This window comes from Pristiophorus japonicus, unplaced genomic scaffold (assembly GCF_044704955.1).
Source record: "Pristiophorus japonicus isolate sPriJap1 unplaced genomic scaffold, sPriJap1.hap1 HAP1_SCAFFOLD_45, whole genome shotgun sequence".
In the NCBI taxonomy this organism is placed as follows: domain Eukaryota; kingdom Metazoa; phylum Chordata; class Chondrichthyes; family Pristiophoridae; genus Pristiophorus; species Pristiophorus japonicus.
The window spans coordinates 928,740-936,338 of record NW_027254352.1 but is presented as its reverse complement, the minus strand read 5'-3'; the positions used below and the strand labels follow the sequence as shown (position 1 = coordinate 936,338).

Here is a 7,599-nt window from a genome sequence, read left to right as displayed (position 1 = left end):
ATGAAATATGTGTCCTTTAATTAGACTTAGGTCCTTGCTCATGTCTGCTGCAGATTCCAGAGTTGATTCCAGAGATGAGGGGATTGACTTATGGATGAGTAGGTTGGGCTGACACACATTGGAGTTCAGAAGAATGAGGTGATCTCTGTGTGGCCTTGAAGGACTGTGTCCAGGCTTAAGTTCTGAACCCCCACAGAATGTCCTTTCTCAGCTCCAGTCAGGTGATGCTAAACAATCAGCTGAGAAAGACAAAAATCCACAGCAATGTGTTGAAAGCAACACTAATTTATGTGTCTATATCCCAAATATTAAACTCCAATCGATTTCAGGAATTATTACCATCAGTGATATAGGAGTTTTAAACCCCAACTGTCAGAATGAACACGATTCAGTCCGGGATGTGAATAACAGCAGAATCCAACCCCAGCAGTCACTTGTGAACTCGCTGATGTCTCAGCAGGTTGCCTGACAGAGAGAATCCCTTGTCACACTCAGAGCAGGTGAATGGCCTCTCCCCAGTATGAACTCGCTGGTGTCTCAGAAGGTGGTATGAGAGAATGAAACCCTTCCCACAGTCGAAGCAGGTGAACGGCCTCTCCCCGCTGTGAAGTCGCTGGCGTCTCATCAGTTGCTCTTTGCTTTTAAAACTCTTCTCACAGTCAGAACATTTACAAGGTCTCTCCTCAGTGTGAACTCGCTGATGTGTCAGAAGGTGGGATAACTGAGTGAATCCCTTCCCACAGTCGGAGCAGGTGAACGGTCTCTCCCCAGTGTGAACTCGCTGGTGTTGCAGCAGGTCGGATGACCGAGTGAATCCCTTCCCACAGTTGGAGCAGGTGAAAGGTCTCTCCCCAGTGTGAACTCGCTGATGTGTTTCCAACTGGGATTGGTAGTTGAAGCGTTTCCCACAATCCCCACATATACACAGTTTCGCCCCAGTGTGACTGCACTTGTGTCTCTATAGTTTAGACGATCGACTGAAGCCTTGTCCACACACGGAGCACGTGTACAGTTTCTCCCCACTGTGAACGGTGCCTTCTGCTTCCATGGTCAAAAGCTGATGATATTCCAGTCCCGATGTGTCGAGTGACTGTCAGATCTTGAGGTAATGTTTGCTTTGAGCTTCCAGTCTACAAATCCTCCCCTTTTAACATCCTGTATAGTGAATTTCAAACAGGAAAGGGGAGTGTGAGGGAGAACCCACAAAAACACAAAGGCAGGTTGTGAAATTGAGCTTAATGAATCTGGTCATTTGTGGGGCCGGCACTAGAAAAAAGTGACCATGAAAGCTGCCAGATTGTCGTTAAAAAAACATCTGGGTCACTGCTGTCCTTCAGGGAAGGGAACCCACCTCCCTCGACAGGCCCACATGGGAAATTGTTGTTCCCACTGGGCCCAGAAGTACTGGGGGAGAAACCCAGCAGCTTCTCCCCCTCTCCATCCAGCTCAAACTTATGTAACAAACAGACCCACACAGGAGGCCAGTGAGTGAATTCCACATCCAGCGCCCAACTGATACAGAGCTGCTGGGAATTGCTGGGCCTGCTGTCTAAATGTAAGTTGTTGTTTTCCTGGTGTGGGGGAGGGGCTGCCCCCGGGGGTTACTGGTGCTGGGCCTGGTGGCTCTGACGCAGGGCCCGAGAGCCGCACTCGGTGTTGCCCGGGGCCCCGAGAGCCGCACTCGGTGTTGCCCGGGGCTCCGAGAGCCGCACTCGGTGTTGCCCGGGAACTGAGAGCCACACTCGGTTAAAAAGGAGGCAGACAAAAAGCAGGAAACTATAAAACAGTTAGCCTAACATCTGTGGTTGTGAAAATGTTGAAGAGTTCATTCTTAAAGAAGCATTAGCACGACATTTGTAAAAACATAATTCGGTCAGGCAAATTCAGCATCGATTTATGAAGGGGAAGTTAAGTTTGTCAAATTTGCTGGAATTCTTTGAGCATGTAACGAGCATAGAAACATAGAAAAATAGGTACAGGATTAGGCCATTCGGCCCTTCGAGCCTGCACCGCCATTCAATATCATGGCTGATCATTCCTTCAGTACCCCTTTCCTCCTTTCTCTCCATACCTCTTGATCCCCTTAACCGTAAGGGCCATATCTAACTCCCTCTTGAATATATCCAGTGAACTGTCATCAACAACTCTCTGCGACAGGTAATTCCACAGGTTAACAGCTCTCTTGAGTGAAGAAGTTTCTCCTCATCTCAGTCCGAAATGATCTACCCCTTATCCTAAATGCAATGATTATTTTCATTTTTGGTGTTATTCCAAACAGGTGGAAATACACAGCAAAGCAAAACTTAAAAAAATTAGTTGAAAATATGCAATAGTAGCCAACTAAATCAGTTCTCTATTAGGCAATGGCATACATCATCAAACTCCTTCTCTGCTTATACCATGTTGAAAAAAATTCTGAAATGAAATATTTTTGTCCTCAAATATCAGTCTATTTTTAAACAGTATGCGAAAGTTATAATTTTATCTCATTTCAAAATCACTAATCCATCATTCAGACTAGGCCTGGACATTTGGAAGAAATACATTCTTTCTATTTTTTTCTTGTACAATACCAAACATTCAGGAATTCATTTTTCACATTTGGTCGGTCAGTTTCTCCTCAACACTGTCAGAGGTGCTTTCGATGAATTAAGTTCCACTTCACATCATGGGCCAGTGTGGATAAAGTGGGTGTGGTGTATTTGGACTTCCAGAAGGCATTTGACAAGGTGCCACATAAAAGGTTACTGCACAAGATAAAAGTTCACGGGGCTGGGGGTAATATATTAGCATGGATAGAGGATTGGCTAACTAAAAGACAACAGAGAGTCCGGGTAAATGGTTCATTCTCGGGTTGGCAATCAGTAATGAGTGGGGTGCCGCAGGCATCAATGCTGGGACCCCAACTATTTACAGTCTATATTAACGACTTGGAAGAATGGACCGAGGGGCCACTGTGCAGCAAAATTCTAAAAGGACTAAGGCTGTTAAAAAAACAAGCCTGAAGGGTTTGTGTCTTAATGCAAGGAGTATCCGTAATAAGATGGATGAATCAACTGTGCAAATAGATGTTAACAGATATGATGTGATTGGGATTACAGAGACGTGGCTCCAGGATGATCAGGGCTGGGAACTCAACATCCATGAGTATGCAACATTCAGGAAGGATAGAACAAAAGGAAAAGGAGGTGGGGTAGCATTGCTGGTTAAAGAGGAGATTAATGCAAATAGTTAGGAGGTACATTAGCTTGGATGATGTGGAATCTATATGGGTAGTGCTGCAGAACACAAAAGGGCAAAAAACGTCAGTAGGTGTTGTGTACAGACCTCCAAACAGCAGTAGTGATGTTGGGGAGGGCATCAAACAGGAAAATAGGGGTGCATGCAATAAAGGTGCAGCAGTTATAATGGGTGACTTTAATATGCATATAGATTGGGCTAACCAAACTGGAAGCAATACGGTGGAGGACGATTTCCCGGAGTGCATAGGAGATTGTTTTCTCGACCAATATATCTAGGAACCAACTAGGGGGGCGGCCATCTTAAACTAAATATTGTGTAATGAGAGAGGATTAATTAGCAATCTCGTGCGAGGCCCCTTGGGGAAGATTGAACATAACCATAACATAACCAGAGAGGCAATACAACTTGTGGGACTCAGGTCAACAGTTGCAGAAACACCTGTCCATCCCCCGGAATATCGAAACCACTATGACCACTGCATTTCGACACTTTGCTGTGCGCCCCGCCGCCCTGTGAAATCATTTGCCCCACAGTACCCTGGATGTGCTCCAGACTGCACTCCCCCAAGGTGTTGTGACCCTCACTGATATTCAGCACAGAAAGCAGAATCCTGCAGTGCACCCCTCTTCCTCCCCTGCCAGATGGCCACACACTCTATTCTATCAAAACCTCGGAAGCTGCGTGGTGAAAACCTCCTGGAGCGTGGGCTCCAGGAAATTCTGAGCCTCCCTACTCTGAAGACCTGAGTTCGAACAAATGGAGGCACGTCCGACACACGTGGTTATAAAGGACACATGAAGCAGCTTGGAGTTCCCACATGGCACAGGAATTGCAGGCAACGGCTTTCAGCTCTTCCCTCATTTTGCTTAAGTTATTCCTTCAGATGCAATTAATTACTCTGATGAAATAAATATTGTTGCCCTTTGGTTGAAAGCATTTAGGATCTCCTTCCCTTTGTGCACTCAATACCCACTCTCAACACATTCATTTTGCCACACTGTTGCAAGCATTAGCAAAGGAAGTGCTCCCGATTCAATGCGAAACATCTTGTTTCCCTACTAGAGACAGAAGGAAACGATAAACTGTACTCAGGGAGAGAGAAATAACCATCCGTTCACTAAAATGTTGCTCTTTCTCAACTCCGGAGACCTTGAGGAAAGCGCCATTCAGCTACTAATGACCGCAGCTCCTATACTGGGATTCCAACCGTGAATTGACCAATCAAATCTCACTTTTAATCAATTTCTCATTGGTGTGCGCGAGTGGCCAGTGACCCGAGTCCGTGTTCTCCGCTTTTACAGAGTATCAGAGATTGCAGCCCCTCTTCCATTATTTAAAAGGACTGCCCCTAGATTTCTGGTGGCACTTCAAACCCACGCTCCTGATCTTTGGGCTTCCTGTGCGGAGGGGAGTGGGCAGTTTGGAAGGCCTCCTCGTGAGACTACTCGTGGCATAGCCAAGATGGACATTCACCGGCACAGGCGGTCGTTCAGCACGACTGCCTGCCTTTCTTCCGTGGTTACCTCCGAGCCAGGGTGTCCCTGGAAATGGAGCATATGGTGTCCATCGGTACGCTCACGGTCTTCCGTAAGAGGTGGGCGCCGGAGGGGCTGGAGTTCATCAACCCTGGTAACCAGATTTTAATTTGCTTTAAGTTATTGTAAAAGTTTAATTTGACATTTGTTGGTTCTGGTGCCCTTGCCAAAAGGGGGCACTTGGTTTATGTTCAACTAAAATAGTTGCAGCCCCTCATCCATTATTTAAAGCGGCTGCTCCTTGATATATGGCAGCATTTCAGTCCCACGCTTCTGGTCTTTGAGCATCCTGTGTGGAGTGGAACGTGTAATTCGGAAGCGTTCCTCGTAGGACTGCTCCTGGGCCTAGCCAAGGTGGCCATTAACTGGTCCAGGCAGCAGGTGGTCGAGTGGTTTGTTCAGCCCGACTGCCTGCCTCTTCTGCAGCTTCCTTCACACCAGGTATGCCTGGACATGGGGCGCATCGTGTCCACTCGTACACTCGCGTGTTTCCGCGAGAGGTGTACACAGGAGGGACTGGAGTGCATTATTACCCCGGGCAACCAACTTTTGATTAAACATTTTTGGTTCGTTTGGTTAGTTTGTAGGTTCTAGTTGATCTGCCCCTTTAACAAGGGGGAACTTGGTTTAATTGTATAACTTAAAAGCGTTGTAGGGTTGGGGCAGGGTGAGTGTTCGGGTCGGTATTAGGAACAGGGGACAGTGGGGACAGTGTCCGGCCCAGACCTGAACAACACAACAATGCGGAGAATATTGATCCCACTTCTCTGGCAAACATGCCATCCAATCGGTTGATCAGTGTTTGTCAACAACTTTCTCATTTCACTCAACCTTGCAGTTTACTACTTTGATCGTGTTTCTTGGCCCATTCGACATTATATTCATACTCATTTGAATTACGTGGTGTACAGCTTCTTGAATCATGCAGCAGCATCCTTCCAGACGACTGTTCCATCACATTCTTGCATGGTGCCTTAGTCGAGGTATACTGAGCTCTCGTAGCCATGCCGTTTACGTGTCTGGCCAGTTGGATTTCTTATCAATAGCGACACGCAGAATGTTGATGAGGTGGGATTCCGTTAAGATTCCGTTAAGATGTGAAGGGGAGGTGTTGAAACTCTCTTGTTGGTGGTTATTATGGACTATTTCACTATCCGAGGAGTTATGCATGGAGCTAAATAATATAATCTTTAGCGAACGGGCCCATTTCAGACTCTATGATGGAGGGAACATAGGAACACGATCGGGCCACTTAGGTCCACGAGTCTGTCGCGCCATTCAATCAGATCGTGGCTGATCTGTGATCTGACTCAATATACCCGTATTTGACCAATACCCCTTAATACCTTTGGTTAACGAAAATCTATCCACCTCAGATATAAAATGATCAAATGACGCCAGCAACAACTGCCGTTTCTGGGAGGGAGCTTGAAACTTCTACCATACTTTGCGTGTATAAATATTTCCTAACCTCCGTCTTAAAATGACTGGCTCTAATTCGTAGCCTATGACCTCTCGTTTTAAAATTCCCAACCAGCGGAAATAGAGTCGATAAAGAGAAACTATCAGTTTGCTTTACTATCTTGAAAACGTCGATCAAATCACTCCTTAATCATGTAAATCACAGGGACTAAAACCATAATTGTGTAATCTCTCTTCGAAATTCAACCCTTGGAGTTTATAAGACTATAAGAAATAGGAGTAGGAGTCGGCCATATGGCCCCTTGAGCCTGCTCGGCCATTTAATATGATCATGGCTGATCCGATCATGGACTCAGCTCCACTTCCCTGCCCGTTCCCCATAAGACCTTATTCCCTTATCTTTTAAGAAACTGTCCATTTCTGTATTAAATTAATTCAATGTCCCAATTTCCACATCTCCTGATGCAGCAAATGCCACAGGTCCACAAAACTGAGAAGACATTTCTCCTCATCTCAATTTTAAATGGGCGGCCCCTTATTCTAAGATCATTCCCTCTAGTTCTCGTCTCCCCCATCAGTGAAAACATCCTCTCTGCATCCACCTTGTCAAGCCCCCTCATTATCCTATATGTTGCGATAACATCACCTCTCCTTTTTCTGAATTCCATTAAGTAAAGGGCCAAACTACTCAACCTTTCCTCAGCAGTCAACCCCCTCATCTTTCATTTATCATTCAGGCCAATATGTCCCTCAGAACTGAACGCACTACTGCAGAGGGAGGGAGGTACTATTTTTGCTGAATACTTTAGGCGCTAAAGAGGTGACCAAGATGGGGGCGGGGGTAATTTTGATCAAATGCTGAAAATAGGCGCTAAATAAAAGAGCCGTCAGTGTACCTCTAGGTGTGAATGATTCCCGATTCCCAGAACTGTTTTACATTGAACCCAGCTTAGATCAAGATGCATCATCATCATGGGCAGTCCCTCGAAATCGAGGAAGACTTGCATCCACAATAAAAGTTAGTTCCCCGTTCAATAAAGGAATTACCGTCTCTGTCACAGGTGGGACAGACAATGGTTGAAGGCAAGTGTGGGTGGGGAGTCTGGTTTGCCACATGCTCCTTCTGCTGCCTGCACTTGTTTTCGGCATGACGAGAATCAAGGTGCTCAGCACGCTCCCGGATGCTGTTCCTTCACGAAGGGTAGTCTTTGGCCAGGGACGGCCAGCTGTCGGTGGGGATGTTGCATTTAATCAAGGAGGCTTTGAGGGTGTTCTTGAAACGTTTCCTCTGCCCACCTGGATCAGGCCAACATCCCCAGTATCGAAGCACTGACAACACTTGACCAGCTCCGTTGGGCGGGCCACATTGTCCGCAGGCCCGAGACTAGACTCCCACAGC

General features: G+C 46.3%; 1 pseudogene; it reads right to left on the bottom strand.

Annotated features, from left to right (window-relative positions):
• Nucleotides 1-227: 227 nt before the first annotated feature.
• Nucleotides 228-7,599, bottom strand: part of LOC139251826 (zinc finger protein 271-like) — a 315,853-nt pseudogene continuing 308,481 nt past the window's right edge.